The following is a 21,852-nucleotide window of genomic DNA, read 5'->3' as shown; positions in this document are numbered from 1 at the left end:
GAGACCATTGGTGTATTTGTTCATACATGGTAAAAGGATATCAAGTATTAAGTTTTTCAGAGGGTAATGGGAGAATCCCAAAGAAGGAAACTTAATTAGAGAAGGTTTTGAATTGGATAAATAGTGATTGAACCAAAAGATGCAGAGATATTGAGAATCGTAAAGGTAAGACAATAAAACATTGAGTTCTGGTTTTCTAAGTGTTTCCAGAATTTCCAGTCTAAAATATTATTGTTTATGGTAGTGCTTGAAGTTATATAAAACTTTCATTCTTTCCAGTAAATTTAGTTTCTACATTTAGAGGGACAACCGAAGGGATTTCTAAAAACTGTCCTAGAAGGTCTGAATTTAGGACAACCAATAAAGTTATGATTGTGTAGGTTGTTTCAAGGGGATGAAAGGTTGTTCAATGATTAGTATAGAATTGGTAATGTCCATGGATTCAATTGAAATATTTCTAATGAGTTGGAGTGTTGAGAGGGTTTGGTCAATCTTATGGAGAGGAAATGTTTTGATGAATGGATAAGGGGAGAGTTTTAAGTTTAGATTCGTTGTTCTAATTCATTTAAAATTATATTACCTTCTTTATTTAAATATATAATTAATTTGATTGTAGAAAATCAACTTAATATGCTATTGCACAATCCTCTATTCTAACTTAGAGCAAAGTATCTTCCTTTTCATTTACTGCAATGGCTGCCCTCATCCATGGTGGAATTTCTTCTATTGCTTTAAGTAATTTTAATTATAAGGGCAGGACAAAACCTCTATTTAAAGATACCCACTCATCTTTTCTATTTAGAGATAGAAATTTTATTTGAAAGTCAGAGTAGCAAAAATAGACATGAATAAAGTCCAATCTAGAAGCCCAGATAAGGCACTGGGCACAAATACAAGATCATCTAGCATCAATCAGCTTCTTAGAATGAAAGGAGCAGCATAAGAAGTAGATAAGTGGACTATTCTCTTACAACTTACAAAGCCAGTTACCTAGGCACCGCTGATATGGGAAGTAGTATGTGGTGTTGCTACCTTTGGTAACTTCCACTGGACTATTGAAGATGTAGTTTCAGAGGCCTTTCTTGCTGGTTATACACAGACCTTAAATGATTGGTATGATAGAATTAGATAGAATCAATGAACCTTATCAACCAATCCCCTCAAAAGCAATTTCTGAGAATGAAGTTATAACCCAAATTTGGGTATTACTTCTGGGAGGCTTGGGCTTGGCCGCTATTTTAGATATATGGAGAGGGCATAATTTTCCAACTTTTTTTTATATTGTTGGTGGTGGTTCATTTCTCTCCTATTTATACTCTGCTCTACCTCTAAAGCTCAAGCATAATGGCTAGATTGGCAATTTTGCCCTAGGTTTATTTACCGTACAGGGTAAAAGGTTACTTATTGCATGTAGTATAGCAAGATATAACATAGAACAGATACTTTATTCATATATGCAATATGCTCATTAAAATGATTCCAATGATGTTGATGATTACAAATTCCATTTCAGACGGTGTACATATACCTTCCCAAAGGAGTGACTCAACCGTCATGCACCCCTTCGGATACTATTCTACCTGTTGGCTACAATATAGAATTTACTAACAACACCATCCCCCCAAAAGTAAAGTCATCTCTGGACAAGAATTACAAAATATTCGAGACAGTTTAACAAAATAGAATACACTAATTGTGACTAGCTATAATAGGATAGATCTTTTTCCATCACATCACATTCACATTTCTCCCGTGCCTGCACCAAACTGGTCTCCAAAACACATTGCATCTATAGCCTCTGCTAACACAATACTATCACCTTAACTAATCTGACCTTGATAGCCACCCGTGCCGCATTCTCTGCTTCCAACTCCTGGGTACGCTGAGCCAAGTGTTGCTCTACTACCTCCAACTGGATTATCAGCTCCTCTTGAGCTCTCTATGCATCCATTAAGATAGCCTCATGTCCAACACCTACTCTGAGTGCCTCAAAATGTAGCATCCCTCTCGAAAGGCTTGCTCCAATGCTCTCTCCACCTCTGGTAGATAGACACTCCATACTTGCAGCAGCTCTAGGTCTCATCAACCAATATCATATGTTATTCATTGTGAACATTTTTTATTTGTCGTCATTTTTGTTTTTAGTTTTTAGAACCTCTGATCACCCTTCTTTTGTGTCACCTTGTCTCCCTACGATATTCACTTTGCACTCTTCTTGATGTTGTTTCCTATTTGCTGGAGGGTCATATGGCCTTTTCTTCTCAAGCTCCTACCATACGAAATGGCTCCTTGTCTCTGTTCCCTATTTTGTTCTGAGTTCTCTAGGCTCCTATCATATAATAGTTTTGAGTTCTTAAATTGTTGATGTTATAGATCCATGCTTCTTCCACATCATATAGCCGTATAGTCTCCTTTCTACCATATGGTCTGCCTGCTACCATACGGTCTCCCCACTCTAACTGCTACTTCTGTATGGACCGTACAACTTGGTTCTTCTACTACCAATGTTCATACAAGTTCACCATATGGTCCCTCCTTATTTTCCATATGGTCACCCAACCTCCAATCAATCTGGCCGTACAGTCGTACGATGCACCTCCAGGTCTCTTCCTACAACTTTCCTAGCCATACGATGCTTTGTTCCTTCGATTGTATGGTGTTCAAGGACCTTGCACTATTCTTCTCCTACCCGTACGGTCGTACAGTGTGGTTTGTTTTCTATTGGCATCTTTCTCCTTGGTGGCCATATGGTGCCTTAATCTCCTTCTTGATGGCCGTACGGTGACTTTAATCTCCTTCTTGATGGTCGTACAGTGACTTAATAGTCTTTATTTAACTATTTCATAATTCTCTTATTTACACATTAACTCTAATTCTTTATATTTACATATATACATTTTTTATCCATTATTTATACCGTCTCTCTATTGCTCAACCACGAAGGTGCGTTATTTCCTTCATAATAGACTTTCAGCTTTGACCCATTCACTGCATCAACTACTTTCTTTCTGTCGAGCATCCATAATTTTATTGCTCTGTTATCGCCCACTTCACAGATTTTATATGGTCCAACCCACTTTATGGGTATGTGCAGGATCATGGTGTGCTAAAAAGTGGTGATGTGAAAAAAATAGAGTTTGAAAACGTCTAAAAGCACTTCAAAATCCGCTCTGACTTTTTTTCACCTATCCAAGTACCAAACTTGGAAAGTAAGGCTAAGCCTTATCAGATATCCGATAACTAACATAATAATATAAAAATTATAATTATTATACTATAATATAATATTATTATTATATTATAATCGTATAATATTATACTATAATAATAATATTATATTATAATAATATAATATAATATTTTATATTATAATATATAGTAATTGTTAAGTTTCAGGATTTTCACCCTTTACTGAAACTGAAAACGTTCAATAATCCTTACTTAACATGGGATGCATTTCACTATGTGACACTAGATAATGAAATGAAACCTCGAGATTCTAGGCCGGCTCCTATTGAATCTTTCAGTGATAACCTCTAAAACTTAAAGAAAAACTTGAAGGAAAAGGGGAAGAAATTACTGAAAACCAAACCTAAACCTAAAGTTTAAACTGAGGAGGTGACACACCAAAAAGGGGGGTATGGAAACGTAACCCACATGTAACAAAGAGGATTATATAGCTCTATGAAACACAGATGAAGCACAACTTCCTGTAAAAGCTTGCACAAATGATTTATAATAAGGTTTTCACACTAAAACTACAAAGAGAAAGATAGACTAATAACTCACTTTGACCGATTTCACCTAAAAACACATGTCATAACCTACAAACAAATTTACTATTCTACACAAAGGTGCTGAAATGAGACAAAAAAAAAAAGGAATAATGAAACATTCACAAGTTAACCTATCCAATCATTAAAAATGCACACAAAAATTGTAGAAAGGAAAAGGGCTAACTGATAACTTCACCAAGCATAATCACACTGCTGTTACTTGTATTATATTTCCAGAAATGAATTACAAACTCTGTAGAATGAAGTCCAAGACTTAGAGAATAGCCAAAAAACTTCCATCCATTAAAATCATAACCCCTACAATGAGTTGAAAAACTCATACTTAACACCTTGTTTACATACCATGTTGGCTCTTATTAGAAATTCGTGATATGGATCACCGAGGGTGTTGTATTTTATTTACTACTCCTTTGGCCAGCTGTATTGTCACTTTCCTTTGTGTTTCTAGCTCCAACTAAAGCTACTATTTAGATGCATCAGTCTATAATCAGCCTTAGAAATAATTTTGAATCTCCATATAATGCTGCATTTTAAAGTCCACATCAGATCACAGTGTGCCATTATGTTGTTATCCATTTTAAAATATCACTAGTTCTCGTTAGCAAGAAGGTAGAGCATCACTTGAACTGAAAGAAGGTATGTTATAAAATGTTTATATCCCATCTCTGATCATCGTAACAGAACTAAATTGCTCCTTTCCTTTGCTACCACTCAGCTACATCTAAAATTTGCCAAAAATTTGAATGTTTAGTTTTGTACATTTATTAGTAATCCATTTTCCAATAGATAACTAATTCTCTTTGTTGCACCAATATCAGAAATAGTTTCTTTTATTGAAGATGAAGCCATCATTGTTGCCTTTTAAAATGTAGTTGCTATGGAAAACTTTGTTGGAGCTTTATATGTTGTTTGGGGTTTCTTGAAATGATTTATTTGCTGAAAACTCTTACCAAGTTATAGTACCCCTATTTTTTACTGCACTTTTGTCCTTCTAACTTGGAGCTGTAGTTACATCACCAAGCCACATATCAGTGCCATGTTCTAATTGATACTCCCACTTCATATCTATTTTTTTGAATTAAAATCTGAAGCTTGGATTCCCATTTTCTTGTTGCACATGTTCATAAATAACTTCATAATGCAGATTTGTTAGTCTGTTCATTTTTTCTATCCTATTGCATATCTTATGAGGTTCGAGCATGGGCTCATGACACTCACAAATGACTTTTACTCCTTTTAGCACCAAATGCCAAAATCACTGCTTATTTTTCTATCATGATGAAATGCATTGATAGATAGAATATGTAGTCGTAGAGATAGGTAGTCATTGCTTAGATCCTTCAGGATCTAACATCAGTTACTTTTATGTTTTTTGCAGCTGCTGGAGAGCGTGGAGCTCAGAGCTGGATGAGTGTGGTAGGGATCTCAGGAACACATATCCAATTTATAACCAGTCAAACCAACAGGCAATGACTGGTTATCTCTATCACTATTTCTTTTGTGCATATGTATTTTTGTTTATGTATCTTCTTATGAAAGAAACCTAGCTAATTAGACTCATGGCTTGTGTGAGATCTTCTCTAATCAGCATGTTAATTCATTTCATAATTTGTAAAAAAAATGAAAATTGTACATATCAGATGATGATCTATACAATGAACATTGTACCTCTTTTGCTCAAGATTTCATATATGATTGCAAAAATGACGGAATAGTAATAAATAGAAAATGTACATTTTTCCTTTTGCAATGTTACTTTCTGTGATGTTACTTGAAGTAAAATTCAACATGTGTAAAATTTGGTAACAGTAATGTAATATAATATATATAAAATATAATATAATAATAATAAAGTAATATATTATAATATAATATATAATAAAAAAGTATAATATATTATAAATTATAATAATATAATATAATACATTATAATAATATAATATAATAATAATACTATTATATAATATAATAATAATATTATATTATAATAATATAATATAATTGTTATCTCCAAAATCTGCACCTTGAAAATTTGCCTTAAGACCTAAAACTCGCAGCGATTTTGGAGAAACATGGGATCAGCCAAAAGTTGTGGGTAACTTATAACTTGGCTGAACCTCCAGATTCTAGGCCAGTTCTTGTATGATATATCTGATACCTTACTTGTACTAATGGAGAAGTGAAAAATTTAGATAGAAAAGGGTAAAAAGACAACGTTAACACGAAAACTTAAAGAAATAAGGTGATACACTGGATTGATAACACAAAGCACTGCTATACCTGAGACACAATGAAAACTTGACAAGACAATCACAAGAAACCCTTGCTTGAAGATTCGCTAATTTATATCAATAATTTAAGAGAAGGTTTATGAACTTGAAAATATACGAAAGGAAATTAATTACAATCAAATATATCAATAATGGAAAACACAACTCAAAACCTATGAAACAACTATCAGATAAGAAGATGCAAGATACGACATAATTCAGAAAGGTTTATTATTAAAGCACAATTTGAATAACATCAATCACCTTAATGCATACAAGTAAATCTGACACCTCCAAAACTGGTTCCAATGAAAACTTTATTTCAATCAAAGGCCCCAAAAATAGTACATCTACATAATAGATCAAAAGAATGGAGAAAAAGGCACTAAGGACAAAATCACATAAGAATCCTCTCCCAAAATTCGAACCCTGTAGTTAAATCATCATAAAAATTAAGTACAGCTGATTCATTCACCTCTCTTAGCGCTATTGCTTTAGTCCATCTTGTAAAATAATCCGTAGCTATAAGAATCCACTAGTGACCTGAATTAGAGCTTGGATTAATTGGGCCTATAAAATCAATACCCCAGTTCATGAATGGTTGTTCAACCAATATCGGTTGCAAAGGTAAGGCTGCCAACTTTTCCTTGCTAGCAAATAATGCACATTTTTGGCATTTCCTTAACCAACTATGGGCGTCTTTGAACAGATCAGGCCAATAGAATCTTTCCCTCAACACTTTATAAGCTGTTGTCTTTGGGGAAAAGTAACCCCCTTCATCATGAAATTGTTCCAGAATCTTGTCGATCTGATCGACACTTACACAATGTAATAACATGCCACTATGATCCTTTCTGAACAAAACATCATTAACTAAAACATAAGGAATTGACTGAAGTCTGAAATACCTACATTTTTCTCTATTTAACCTCAAAGGACACTCCCCTGTTTGCAAAAAATGTGTCATTTCAGTTAATCAGCAGTCTGATTGATTACTTCTAGCCTGATTATTATCTACCAACAACAGATTTTGACTGATTTCTACCTCTTGAAAGTTGTTATCTACCAATTTTTCACATAATCCTTTGCCCCTAACAAGTTTGGTGATATGGATATCAACATCGTATTCCATCACATGAGTTATCCAGCCTGCTCTTTTTTCATTTAAATCTTTACTCAACAAAAACTCCTTCACGCTTGGATGAGACACCATTAGATGAATTTTGCTATTGGAAACCAGGTGTTTGAATTTTTCAAGACTTTTAATAACAGAAAAAATATTCTTTTCAACAAAGTTGTACCTTTGTTCATAATCTTGCAAACCTTTGCTGAAAAACGCAACAAGTTGCTCCAAACCTACATCAGTTTTTTGCACCAGCATTGCTGAAATGGTGTCAAAACTACCATAGGCATACAATATGAATTCTTTAGTAAAATTTGGATTAATCAAAGCAGGGGCAGCGGACAAAGCTTCCTTAATTGCTTCAAAACAACGTTTTCCCTCCTTTGTCCAACTGAAAACAATATTTTTCTTTAACATTGCTGTTAAAGGCTTCAAAAGATTAGCAATATCAGGTATGAAATGTCTCACAAAATTTATCCTACCAAGAAAACTTTGTAGACTTTTCTTATGGCTGGGTAATGTTAACTCTAAAATTGCTTGAACTCTCTCAAGATCTATAATAGTACCATACTTTGAAACAATATAATCGAGAATTTTACCTTCATAAATAGAAAATACAATTTTTTTTGGATTAAGGGAAATATTGAACTCTCTACATCTTTCTAACACCTGTCTAAGATGAAAAATATGATCCTTGGCCTCCTTGCTGAAAATAGTAATGTCATCTAGATATACTAGCACTATCTTGTACATTAAATTTTGAAACACCATGTCCATAGCTTTTTGAAATGTAGCTCTAGCATTTGCTAGCCCAAAAGGCATCCTTTTGTAAGCCATGGTTCCCCATTTTGTGGTGAATGCTATCTTAAACTGATCTTCATCTTTTACTAGCACCTGATTATAACTAGAATATCCATCTAACAAAGAAAACCTTTCAGGATCGGAAACATATTGTAAGATTTGTTCCATGGATGGTAAGGGATGCCTATCTTTTAATGAAGCTCTGTTTAGGTCTCTAAAATCTATGCACAAGCGTATTTCTCCATTTTTCTTTCTTACAAGTACTAAGTTAGAGACCCAAGAGGTATGCTTGATAGGAAAGACAATCCCTCCTTCTAAAAGTTTGTTTAACTCTTTCAGCATTAGAGGTTCTAGCTTAGGATTGACAGGTCTTTGTTTTTGCCTTATAGGTTTGGTGTTAGGCTCAAGATCAATAGTATGCTGGGTTAATTTAGGGTCAAATCCTTTTAGATCAGAATAATCCCACACAAAAACATCATTAAACTCCTGAAACAATTCAATAAACAACTATTTTTCTTGTGGTGAGTTTATCTTACCAACTTTCAGCCTTTTTCCTTCAGAAATTTCCAGCTCCTCATAATGTTCTTCCTTCACCAGCAAACTAGTTTTATCTTTTTTCACCTGATCATCTAGATCAAAGATAGTTTCTAAAGTAACCAAACCTTTAGGAAGCTTGTTTGTTTTGAGCTGAATAACCTGATCACCGTATTGCTGATTGAACCTATCCTGATTAGTGGCTGAAAACACATCTTCTTGTAACAAAAAGTTTAAAATCTGCTCACCTGAGTCAAAAACTTGTCAATTTATGTTGTTATTTGGTATTGATGGTCTGACCACTATCTTTACATGATGTTGTTCATTCTTTTTTGTGTCATTATCAATGATATCAAATTGCGCACCCACTATTGCCAGCTTATTGGCAAACTAGTTTTTTGCTCTAGGTATAGATATTATATTAAAAGCTTCAAATTCTTCTATAATATCCCATACTCTATTTTTGTACAACTTTAGAGTGTCATTCTTAACATAAATCAGACCTCTAACTTGGTTGACAATGAGCTCGCTGTCCCTAAAAACCTGCAAGCACGTTATTTTTCTCTTCCTTGCCCATTCCAAACCTTGTACTAGTCCTTCATATTTAGCCACATTGTTAGAACATGCAAATGAAAAATGAAAAGTACCAAAATACTTATCCTCCTGAGGTGTTACCAGCATTACTCCCCCACCAACACCATTCTTGCTTTGTGAGCCATCAAAATACATCTTCCATACCTATTTTTTTGTTCGCTGATCTAATTTGTATCTTTGACCAGATTTGGAATCCCTGAACTTTGATCTAAAATCATATAATTTCCAAAACCAACATCATGAACAACATTGTTTTGACTATTAGAAACATTTTCAACAGCCCATTCATCAAGAAAAATATTCGAGATACCACTAAGAGGTGTGTTAGAATCTACTACCTTAGGTTCATCACTATCAAGTGACATTAGATTTACATTTATAGCAGCAAGAACGTAAGGCTCTATATGATCTTTTGCTAACTTTTCAGATTTAATAATGATTTTTGTACCATATCTTGACCTAAAGAGCATATGAGACCAATCTGATGAAAAATATCCACCAATCTTTGCAGTGAAATCTCTAGATAAGCATAATGCAAAATATGGCAGAAGATCTATGACATAAACATCCTAAGGTATTGAAAAATTTGGACAAGCATGCAAGGTAAGACTAGCATCTTTAATGACACCTATTGTATTGACGGCTGACCCATCCAACTGCACTACACCTTTCTTGAAAGGTTGATATTTCAGCCCTAGTTGATCTGCTACCTTTTTAGGCATAACTGAACTTGTGGCTCCACTATCAATCATACAATTATGAACTAGATTATTGCCTATAATCAAAGACACATAAAAAGGGGGAGGCTTGACTAGTGGAACCGCTAGTTTGCTGTTACTTCTTCATTATTTATAAACACAACACTTGGTATATTTGTACCAACATTACCTCTTTTTGATAATTCAAATTGCAACATATCAACTTGACCAGGTATTGCCAAAGAATCCCACATACTGATAGGTACATTCATCTTCTTCATATTTTGAACAACATTAAAAGGAATTGATGCACATACCGTAGGTTGCGATTTTGTAATAGCAAGTTGTGCTTGTTGTTGTTGTTCTACATTGGCATGTGGAAGATTTGTTGATGGAGCTTGCTGATTAGTTGGCTTATTTGATCCAGCAGTGGCTGTATTACTAGTATTGCAGTTATTACTAATTTTTTGGTCATCTAAAGCCTTTTTTAAATTCCTGGAATAAACAGTAATATTAGGATCAACACTATTCACACCACAAAATTCATCTACCTACCAATTTAGGAATGAAGCATCCATAGGGGGTACATCTTATTGTTGCTCCATTTCAGCCTTAGGTGCATGCTGCATACATGTAGCATTTTGTACCATCAAAGCTTGATGAATAATGCCATTCGAACAAGTAGCCTGATTATGGGGTTTATTACATGGAAAACACCACTCATATTCAGCAACCATATTATTTTGCATTGGTACAGGTACTATATCTCTTACCGGATTTGCAGCATTTAAGGGTGTTGGATTATAAAGCCTATATGGTCTCTGATTTATGCTCTACTTATTTCCAGCATTGTACCCTTAAAATTTTTTCTTATTTTGGGGTTGTCCTTGGTTTTGTGGTTGATATCCCTGATTATTTTGCTGCTAGTAACCTTGATTCTGCTATTGGTAACCTTGATTTTACTGCTGGTAACCTTGATTTTACTGCTAGTAACCTTGATTTCTAGAAAAATTTTGTGATTGAAAAGATTTCCTTGGTTGAAACTACTGCTTTTTGAGATTAACCAATTCATTTCCAAAAGTTTGCATTAAGCTTTCAATCTTTTGTTGACCTTGTTTAATCTCTTGTAGCTCCTGAGTAGGTCCTACAACAACTATCTCTTGGCTGGAAACAACTGGTAATGGATTGAAAGATGGCATTTGCAAAGGCGCATTTGGCTATATATTCAAAAAAATAGGCAAAGGAGGTCTAGGAGCAATTTTACCTGCTTTTATGAGGCTATTTTCAGCCCTCACTGATATAGCAAATGCTTGTGGTAGCGTATTACCTCCCATAGGCTAAATCATGATAGAAATGTCACTAGTCAAACTCTTAAGATAGTACAAAAATGCATGATTAGCACTTGGTCTAACAACAGCAGGTATCCTCTCCCGCATTTTTTGAAAATGTGTATTAAAATCAGTCATCTGTTCTTGTGGAGCCCTTTTTATGGTTGTTAGCTGTTCTACCAATGATAATTGATCATATTTGTCTTCAAAAAATTTGGTGAATGCATCAACCAATTCATCCCATGTGCTTATTGAATCCACTGGTAAACTTTTGAACCATTCCAACACTTTCCCCTTGAATGAGGCTGCCAGTAACCTGATTGCTACATTTTCTTGTGTCACATTATGAACATTGCATAAAGTTGCTATATCTCTAACATGCTCAAAAGCTGTAGTTTGGCTTTCTCCGATAAAATATGGTACCCCTTTCAAAGTTGCTAAAGGAATTTCATTATGTTGCTGGAGATTTAAAGGACTTCTTTGATTAAAGGGAACAAAAGAAAAATTTCTTGGCTATGCCATTACTAGTAGCTGATAATTTATCTGCTGTCGATGTATTAATGCTACAGCTGTACCAAAAAATAAATTTGTAGCTGAACTTGAGCTTGTTGTTGTATTTGCAAAAAAATAGAAATTTTTGATTCAAAAGGCTCAGTTCTCCAATTGGGACTTAATGAAAGTGTGTTGCGACTTTTCCTTTGATAAACTCGAGTACCCTGTGCTGATTTTTGATTTCTCTTTGCTGGTTTTGTCCTAGCAAGGGTTATCCCATGCCTTTTAGGTGTTTCAAGTTGTAAATATTCAAATGTACTTGAACTTCTAGTTTGTACCTTTCTCATTAACAACACTGATTTGTACTTTTCTTTCCCACAGAGTCGCTAGATATGCAGATAAAATTGTAACCTTGCTATTTGCACATCAAAAACAACAACAACTTCCTTAAAAAATAAGGCAAGTGTCCCACCGGGCGTGCCAAAAATTGTTATCTCCAAAATCTGCACCTTGAAAATTTTCCTTGAGCCCTAAAACTCGCAGCAATTTTGGAGAAAGATGGGATCAGCCAAAAGTTGTGGGTAACTTATAACTTGGCTGAACCTCCGGATTCTAGGCCAGTTCCTATATGATATATCTTATACCTTACTTCTACTAATGGAGAAGTGAAAAATTTAGATGGAAAAGGATAAAAAGACAACCTTAACACAAAAACTTAAAGAAATAAGGTGATACACTGGATTGATAACACAAAGCACTGCTATACCCAAGACACAATGAAAGCTTGACAAGACAATCACAAGAAATCCCTGCTTGAAGATCCGCTAATTCATATCAATAATTTAAGAGAAGGTTTATGAACTTGAAAATATACAAAAGGAAATTAATCACAATCAAATATATCAATAATGGAAAACACAACTCAAAACCTATAAAACAACTTCAGATAAGAAGATGCAAGATAAGACATAATTCAGAAAGGTTTATTATTAAAGCACAATTTGAATAACATCAATCACCTTAACGCCTACAAGTAAATCTAACACCTCCAAAACTGGTTCCAATGAAAAATTTATTTCAATCAAAGGCCCCAAAAATAATACATCTGCATAATGGATCAGAAGAATGGAGAAAAAGACACTAAGGACAAAATCACATAAGCATCCTCTCCCAAAATCCGAGCCCTGTAGTTAAATCATCATAAAAATTAAGTACAACTAATTCATTTGCCTCTCTTAGCACTATTGCTTCAGTCCATCTTGTAAAATAATCCGTAGCTGTAAGAATCCATTGGTGACCTGAACTAGAGCTTGGATTAATTGGGCCTATAAAATCAATACCCCACTTCATGAATGGCTGTTCAACCAATATCGGTTGCAAAGGTAAGGCTGCCAGCTTTTCATTGCCAACAAATAATGCATATTTTTGGCATTTCCTTGACCAACTATGGGCATCTTTGAACATATTAGGCCAATAGAATTCTACCCTCAACACTTTATAAGCTATTGTCTTTGGGGAAAAGTGGCCCCCTTCATTATGAAATTGTTCCAGAATCTTGCCGGTCTGATCAACACTTACACAATGTAATAACATGCCACTATGATCCTTTCTGAACAAAACATCATTAACTAAAACATAAGGAATTGACTGAAGTCTAAAATACCTGTGTTTTTCTCTATTTAACCTCAAAGGACACTCCCCTATTTGCAGAAAATGTGTCATTTTAGTTAACCAACAGTCTGATTGATTACTTCCAGACTGATTATTATCAACCACCAACATATTTTGACTAATTTCTACCTCTTGAAAGCTGTTATTTGCCAACTTTTCACATAATCCCTTGCCCCTAACTAGTTTGGTGATATGGATATCAACATCGTATTCCATCACATGAGTTATCCAGCATGCTCTTTTTTCATTTAAATCTTTACTCAACAAAAACTCCTTCATGCTTGGATGAGACACCATTAGATGAATTTTGTTGTTGGAAACCAGGTGTTTGAATTTTTTAAGACTTTTAATAATAGCAAAAACATGCTTTTCAACAAAGTTGTACCGTTGTTCATAATCTTGCAAACCTTTGCTGAAAATGCAACAGGTTGCTCCAAACCTTCATCATTTTTTTGCACCAGCATTGCTAAAATGGCGTCAAAACTGCCATAGGCATACAGTATGAAGTCTTTAGTAAAATTTGGATTAATCAAAGCAGGGGCAGTGGACAAAGTTTCCTTAATTGCTTCAAAACAACGTTTTCCCTCCTTTGTCCAACTGAAAACAATATTTTTCTTTAACATTGTTGTTAAAGGCTTCAAAATATTAGCAATATCAGGTATGAAACGTCTCACAAAATTTATCCTACCAAGAAAACTTTGTAGAGTCTTCTTTTGGCTAATTCCATGTTTCTCCAAAATTGCTGTGAGTTTTAGGGCTTAAGGCAAATTTTCAGGGTGCAGATTTTGGAGATAACAATAATATTTTATATTATAATATATAGTAATGTAATATAATATATGTAAAAAATATATATATATATATAATATAATATAATATAATATAAAATCTAATATAATGTAATGTATATATATATAACAATAAAAATGTAATATATTATAATATAATATATAATAAAAAAGTAGTATATTATAATTAATATATAATATATGTTATAATTAATATATAATATATGCAACAAATATGAATATTTGATACCTATGCTATTACTTTAAAAAAAAATCACAGACCTGCGGACCCTTATTTCGCATATTTGGGGGCTAGTATTTCCAAGCGATCAGATATACGATATAGAATTGGATATCAGATATTAAGGTGTTTTTTTAAAAAAGAAAACTCATTTAAAACCTAAACTCAATAGATTTTAGCATGATTTTTTTTGTTTTAGTTGAATCTAGGGTTTTTTTGAAAAAAATGGTTAAAATTAAGGTTTTTTTTAAATATATATTACATTTTGAAATTCAATAGGAATGGCTGATCAAAATAATGAGACTGAGGCAGGGAATAATATTCTTCGTAACCCCCCACCAAATGATCCAGTACCCCCACAACACCGTCCACCAAATGATCCTCTACCCCCTCAAAACCCTTCTCGAATCGAGGATTTGATAAATGAAAATCTCACTGAATTGAGAGGTTTGCATAGAACATATAATAATGTACCCGCATTGGCTCTTATATTATCCACGTTAAACACCATAGTGGATAACATTGAAACCCTTACGAACCAACAAAATGCCACTCTTCGTTGGCGTGATGAAATGCATGAGATGTTTGATGATGGTTCGGACTATGATGAGGTTGTGGCCCTCAATATAACAAAAGAGGATTTCGCTAGCCTTTTTGCGAACCCAAAAACTCGACCCAAAAAAATCTAAACTATCAATTAAATGGTGTACAAATGGCGCCATATGTGCAAACTTTTGGGATCGTTGGTGGATGGTCTTTGATATCCCTCCACATGGCAATTTAGACATACCATTTTACTTCCTTAGAAAATTATATGCAAAATTTGTGTTGAAACTTAAAGTGAACTATTGGAGCATAAAGCCCAACATGGGCATAGGACTAGGAGCTCTTCAAGATAGACCCTCTTCCCAATGGAAGAAAGCTGGCACTTTTGTCCCCCCCATTGATATCTCCCCCCCTCCTCGAGTGCAACATCCAAATATTATGGCAAAGGCTAGCTCTCAGACCATCAAAGCCATTCATAGGCTGAGTAGCCTAATGATATCTCAGGCTAGGTTAGTCTCGCCTCCTCCTATTGATGATGCTAGTGTCAGTTCATCATCGGCTAGCTCATCACACATTTTTGTGCCTCACACTTGCATTACATGCAAGAATATTTTCCTGGGTCCCATAGGTGATCTTCCTAAGTATCATTTTGTATTAGATGAGGATACACCAGACACACGCGCAGAGGCTATAGACCCTGATGCGAGAGAGGAGGGGAATGCAAAGACATGGACTCCTTCAGTGTTGGTACATGTATACATTTTTTTGTTATGACATATGCGATTTAAAGTTAATTTCTATAATAGATTAATTTTAATTTTTAAGCCATACTAAATTTTACATGTATGTGATCTTCATTCATGTTTAGTTGATGATAGAGGAGGAGCTCAAACAGATTGATGATGCCATGCTCTCGGCAATTTCCTTTGGCCTTGAGACATCTACGGTACATTATTTTGTGTTCGCATTTTTTTTCTATTTGATATTGTAGTATACGTGGTTGCTAATCTTTCTTTTATCTTGTAAGTACCACTTGTCCTAGGGGGACAAAGTGCAGGGGATGCACCAACACACATTGACAAAGGAAAGGTAATTAGGTGCTTTTTATTTGATTAAATATCAATACATTCTTGTAAAATACTTGTGGTAATCCCATTTAATTACATTTTTTATTATATATAGGGCGTGGCTATTGGTGATGAGCCTATACAAATTTTGCGTTGTAGACAATCAGGTGTTTCTATTCACACTGAGAGCCCCATTGTATGTATAAGTATCATTTATTTTTTATTTTCCTTATCTTCATAAATAAATTCAAAATTGATTTCTATGATATTAACAACTACTATTTTGTATCTCATAGGAGACTCCTAGTGCACATGAGGTCTGACAGGAGAGTTATGTAGATTTGATGATGCAACCACTCTATCCTGAGGAGGAGCCTACAATAGTGAGTTGTAGTTTGAATTCACGATTAAATATGTAATAAATTTAGCATGCTATGAATTATAATGTTATAGTTTAAATTGTAGATTCATTTGACAAACGTATTTGAACATATACAACCTACAATTAGTGAGGTACAAGCATTGCTGAGGGCATACGAGAGGACTCCTGAACATCGCAGAAGGTTGACAAGAGAGGTATTTATTATAAAATTCTGATAGTATAAATCTTCATTTAAAAAAAGATCATTATGCATTTGAGTAATTCAATGTTAGATACAAAGAATCATATAAATTTAGTAGTCTAACTTTGGATTTTCTTTTTTTGTTTATGTAGGAGGCATCCAATCCACCTAGTACAACGAAGAGGCTATATTTTGATCATCCACCAGCACCTTAGGATAGTATAGTTTTCATAGGATGCATCATGAGACATTTTGAGATGGCATATGCCACATTGTATACAGAAACATTGATATTATACATATTTTGATAGCATGATCAGCCACATTTTGTGTATGGATCTATGTATTTTGATATATATTTGAGTACTTTGTCTATGGATACATGATCTTTGATATATATTTGTGTAAAATTTTGCCTATGGATACATGTATTTTGATATATATTTTTTTCATTTATGTGCACAATGATATATATATTAATTTAGTATGTAGTATTGTTCAATTTATCGTGGATCATATGTATTGTTCATGTTTATGGAATATCATTAATTTTGATTATGTTTTTTATATTCGATTCAAATGCAATAATTTTTTAATAACATTTTAACAACCTTTATTATCAGAGGTGAAAGTTCACATAGAGAAAACCAAGGATTTAGAGGGTAGAGGAGGCCATTTAATAGAGGCAGAGGTATTGAAGGTGGACAAGGGAGGGGTCATGGAACCATCAAGTGTTACTCATGTGGGCAAACAATGCACACAATGGCTCAATGTCGACTCAAGCACACAAATTCCTCTAATTAAAAAAAAAGATAAGAGAAATCAATTAGTAAGGATTGATGAGTCTTTCTGTAGTAGTAGTTCCACACAAGTTGGGAGTGCAGCACCAATATTTGATGCAAAAAATATGATGTTGAGGACCTTGGAGATCGACCTCGAAATGCACTTAGAGCACCTTGGAGACTCCTCAGTACAGAGTGGTTGTGGACGATGGATGGTCTTTGTGGCCAAAACAAGGGTGTGACTAGGGTTCACCCATCCACCCGGAGCTAATGGCACCGACGATTCGATGCCAAGATCAGCGGTTTCAAAGTTACGTTGTGGTGCACCTATGAACTGAGGCACACTGCGAGTTTTGGCATGGAGCGAGATCGCTGTGCCAAATCCAAATGAAATGTGATCTCTCAAAAATGAGATAGGTTATTTTAGGCCTCAACATCACCATCCTATAGCATTTGAAAATTCATCGATAGCCCTCACAAGCTTTGAGTTATGAACCTCGGAAGATCAACCTCAAAATGCACTTAGAGCACTTTGGAGACTCCTCAGTATGGGGTGGCCACAGACGATGGATGGTCTCTGTGGCCAAAACAAGGGTGTGACTAGGGTTCACCCACCGACCCAAAGCTAATGGCGCTAACAATTTGATGCCAAGATCAGTGGTTTCAAAGTTACATTGTGGTGCACCTATGAACTGAGGCACACTGCGAGTTTTGGCATTGAGCGAGATCGCTGTGCCAAATCCAAACAAAATGTGATCTCTCAAAAATGAGATGGGTTATTTTAAGCCTTAGCATCACCGTCCTGTAGCATTTAATAGTTCATCAATAGCCCTCACAAGCTCCGAGTTATGACCCTCAAAAGATCGACCTCAAAATGCACTTAGAGCACCTTGGAGACTCCTCGGTACGGGGTGGCTGCGGATGGTCTTTGTGGCTAGAACAAGGGTGTCAATAGGGTTCACCCACCCACCTAGAGCTAATAGTGTTGATGATTCAATGCCAAGATCAGCAGTTTCAAAGTTACGCTGTGGTGCACCTATGAACTGAGGCACACTGCGAGTTTTGGCATCGAGCGAGATCGTTGTGCCAAATCCAAATGGAATGTGATCTCTCAAAAATGAAATAGTTTATTTTAGGCCATAGAATCACCACTTTGTATCATTTGACAATTCATTGATAGCCCTCATGAGCTCTGAATTATGACCCTTGAAAGATCGACCTTGAAACACACTTAGAGCACCTTGGAGAATCCTCGGTACGAGGTGACCACGGATGATGGATGGTCTCCATGGCCAAAACAAGGGTGTCACTAGGGTTCACTTGCCCACCCAGAGCTAATGGAACTGACGATTCAAATAGTTCTAACCATTAGGAGTTAGATTTTGAAAAGTTGTTAAGAAAATTGCAAAGTTGTTAAGCAACTTTTTGCAATTTTTGTGCTAAGACAAGTTTTATTGCAAATTTGTTTGCAAATGGACTCTACAAACTCCTAGGGACCCTAATAATGTTCTAAACATCTATACTTACCTAAAAAATATGGAATTTATCAAAAATCCACTTTATTGGACCAATTGATGACCAAGGCTTATAGTTGCACCATGGGGTCTTGTGTCCATTACAAATGTGGATGGTCATAGGGAGATCATTTGATCTATCCCTAGACCTTATTACATCAAGAAAAGAAAAATGATTAGGTGCTTTGTACTAGTGTTCCATGTATTGATGTGATAAAAAGGTGCATAGAATGGTTAGTGATTGTGCATACCTCATGTATGCGTTACTTGATTTTTTTTTTTGATGAGATGTGGTTGGTATGTGATCAATTAAAAAGTTTTCTTAGCATGAGAATTATTGGATAACCAATCCATTTTCCTACTAATTCAAATGGGTGTGCCTAAGGGCTCAACATGTTTGGGTGATATTGAATCCACACGAAAATCACTTGCTCTTCTAGAGATGCTAAAGGGTGTATGCAAAGGGACTAGCATCCTTTAATATTATAGAATTTCATTTTTGTGCATTTTTATGGATATGCATTTGGAAACATGTCATGCATTCTTGAAAATTCTTTTTATTAGATGTACTAGGTATGTGGATGATCAACAACCTTGTATTTCATTAATGTTATTGGACAAAGAACCAGTTTTCCTCTCAGTTGGAAGGGTGGGCCTAAGGGTTCAACACTAATGGGTGATGTTGAACCACCTTGGTAATGACTAGTTCATTTGGGGAGGCTTGAGACTTCATGAAAAGGGATTCTTTTCAATTTTACTCTTCTTTCAAGGGGTGGGCCTAAGAGCTCAACATGTTTTGGTGATGTTAAATCACCATATTAATGAATAGCTCATTTGGAGATGGTAGCTAACCAAAGCTTAGAAGATTATTTCTATAGTATTGTAAAAAAAATTTGTGAGAACCTTGCTACTAAAAATTTAGAGTATATGCATTTTTCCTAATGATTCTAAGCATGAATGTAAGATGGATCCATTTCTTAAGAGCATTCAACAGGTTGGTAGTTTTTATGAACTTTGAGCTACCTTAATAAAAGGAGGGGACTCCTCGACCATGGATGATGCAAAGATAGCACAATAGAAGAAAGGATCAAGCCAACTCCTACACAACCTCCAAGGTTTTCACAAGGATTTAACAAAATACTTGGTCTACTTCCTTGAATGGATACTCCTCCTAACAAACACTAAAAAAGGTTTCTAGACTTACCTTCCACAAGTACAATCCAAAACCACATGCACCCAATTCAATGCAAATATGACAACCTCCCTCAAAATGGGCATAATGAGGATTTTGCTACTAGGAGTTACATTTTGAAAAGTTGTTAAGAAAATTTCAAAATTTGCTAAGCAACTTTTTGCAATTTTTGTGCTAAGACAATTTTAATTGCAAATTTCCTTGTAAATGGATTTCACAAACTCCTAGGGACCCTACTACTATTATAAACACCTAGATTGCCTAGAAAACATAGAGATAACAAAAAATCCACCTTATTAGACCAATTGATGCCCAAGGCTTATAGTTGCACCATGGGGTCTTGTATCCATTACTAAAGTGGATGGTCATAGGGAGATCATTAGATCTATCCCTACACCTTATAGGAGGCAAGTTAATATCAGGGGGCAAATCAATTTGGTAACCATTGTTGCCACACTTTTTACCAATGGAGGAAGATTTGGTATGGTTGTAATAATTGATGGTAACCATGATGGACCAACAAAAAGGAGAAATAGTATAAACTATAATGCACTTGAACATGAAGATGATTATGGAGAGGATCAAATGCAACATGTTGCTTCAATCCCAAATGTTGACAATATTGCACAACAATTGCATGCTCATGTAAGAAATCAAAATAATTCTTGAAACAATGTTGCACAAACTCGTGAGAGTGAGATCTATCATCACTCATATAAAAATGATACTCTCTAATAATCTTTCGATTATCTTCTGCACTATCAAGGGCATGTCTATATGTTATGTGAACAAAAATAGCAATCTGAATGGAGTTATAATACTGAAATTGTGTCTCATTTTGAGGTTGCAATGTGTAGTTCTCAACAAAATCAACTAATATAATAGTTCCAATGGGAAAATTATCCTTACACATTCTAAATTGTTGATCCAACCACTGAAACCTGTGACTATGTCTTGCATACTTGTAGAAAAGATTTGCCTTGAAATATGAAATAAAACAAGCCACACTAATATCTTTTCCAACCAATTCACATCTAGAGCTCTCACCCCCACTCTTCAATGTGTATTTCACCATTTCATATACCTTTTTTTCACTATTGTCTTTCAAGGATCTTGTTCACACCCCTCATGGAAACATGTGTCAAACTTGGATAAGCCACCACATTCTAAACACTTCTCATTTAAGCAAACATTTCTATAAAAGAAACAACCATCAAATCTATGACATAAAAGTTGATCTAGCAAGTCTCTTGATGATTTTGAAAGCCCATTAGCACCAAAATCCTCCAACATTTCTTTACTATGCGAAGTAAAATGGATGGAGCGTAATAGTTCATGGTGCATAGAAAACTCAACATGATATTTGCAACAACAGTTATTTCGAATTTTGAGTGGCACACAATAAAATGGCTTCAAAGATTCAAAATCCCTTTGTGATATATGAAGACTTGGATGACTCTCTCTAAATTGTTTGCACAACATAGTTTAACTTACCTCCAAATAGTGTTTAGGATGTGGCATGCGGTCTCTGATGCCAATTCTCAACTTTAACACGTCTTTAGCATTGGGTGATACTCATGAGCTAGAGTGCCAAAATTGTGTAATTTATTCCTTCACATCATTGGATAGCTTCTTATCAAAATGTGGAAGTCTCCCACCAAATGTTCATGTTTCATTTTGAAGAGGATCATCAATTTTCTCTCGTCGACTAAGTTTTCTTATCAAAGTAGTACGATTTAGATTCAAATCAATACAAGTTTGTCTCATATATCTACCCTTTCTCAAATGATGACTTACCAAAGAGGTTGTAATAACCCTTCAAGAAGCTTTGTTATCCTTCTCCTTGCTATT

General features: G+C 34.9%; 1 pseudogene; it reads left to right on the top strand.

Annotated features, from left to right (window-relative positions):
- Positions 1–844: 844 nt before the first annotated feature.
- Positions 845–21,852, top strand: part of LOC149565196 (chlorophyll synthase, chloroplastic pseudogene) — a 33,719-nt pseudogene continuing 12,711 nt past the window's right edge.

This window comes from Cupressus sempervirens, chromosome 3, assembly GCF_028749045.1.
Source record: "Cupressus sempervirens isolate cs-2001-9-10 chromosome 3, ASM2874904v1, whole genome shotgun sequence".
Classification (NCBI taxonomy): Eukaryota; Viridiplantae; Streptophyta; class Pinopsida; order Cupressales; family Cupressaceae; genus Cupressus; species Cupressus sempervirens.
This window is presented reverse-complemented; position numbering and strand designations above follow the sequence as displayed.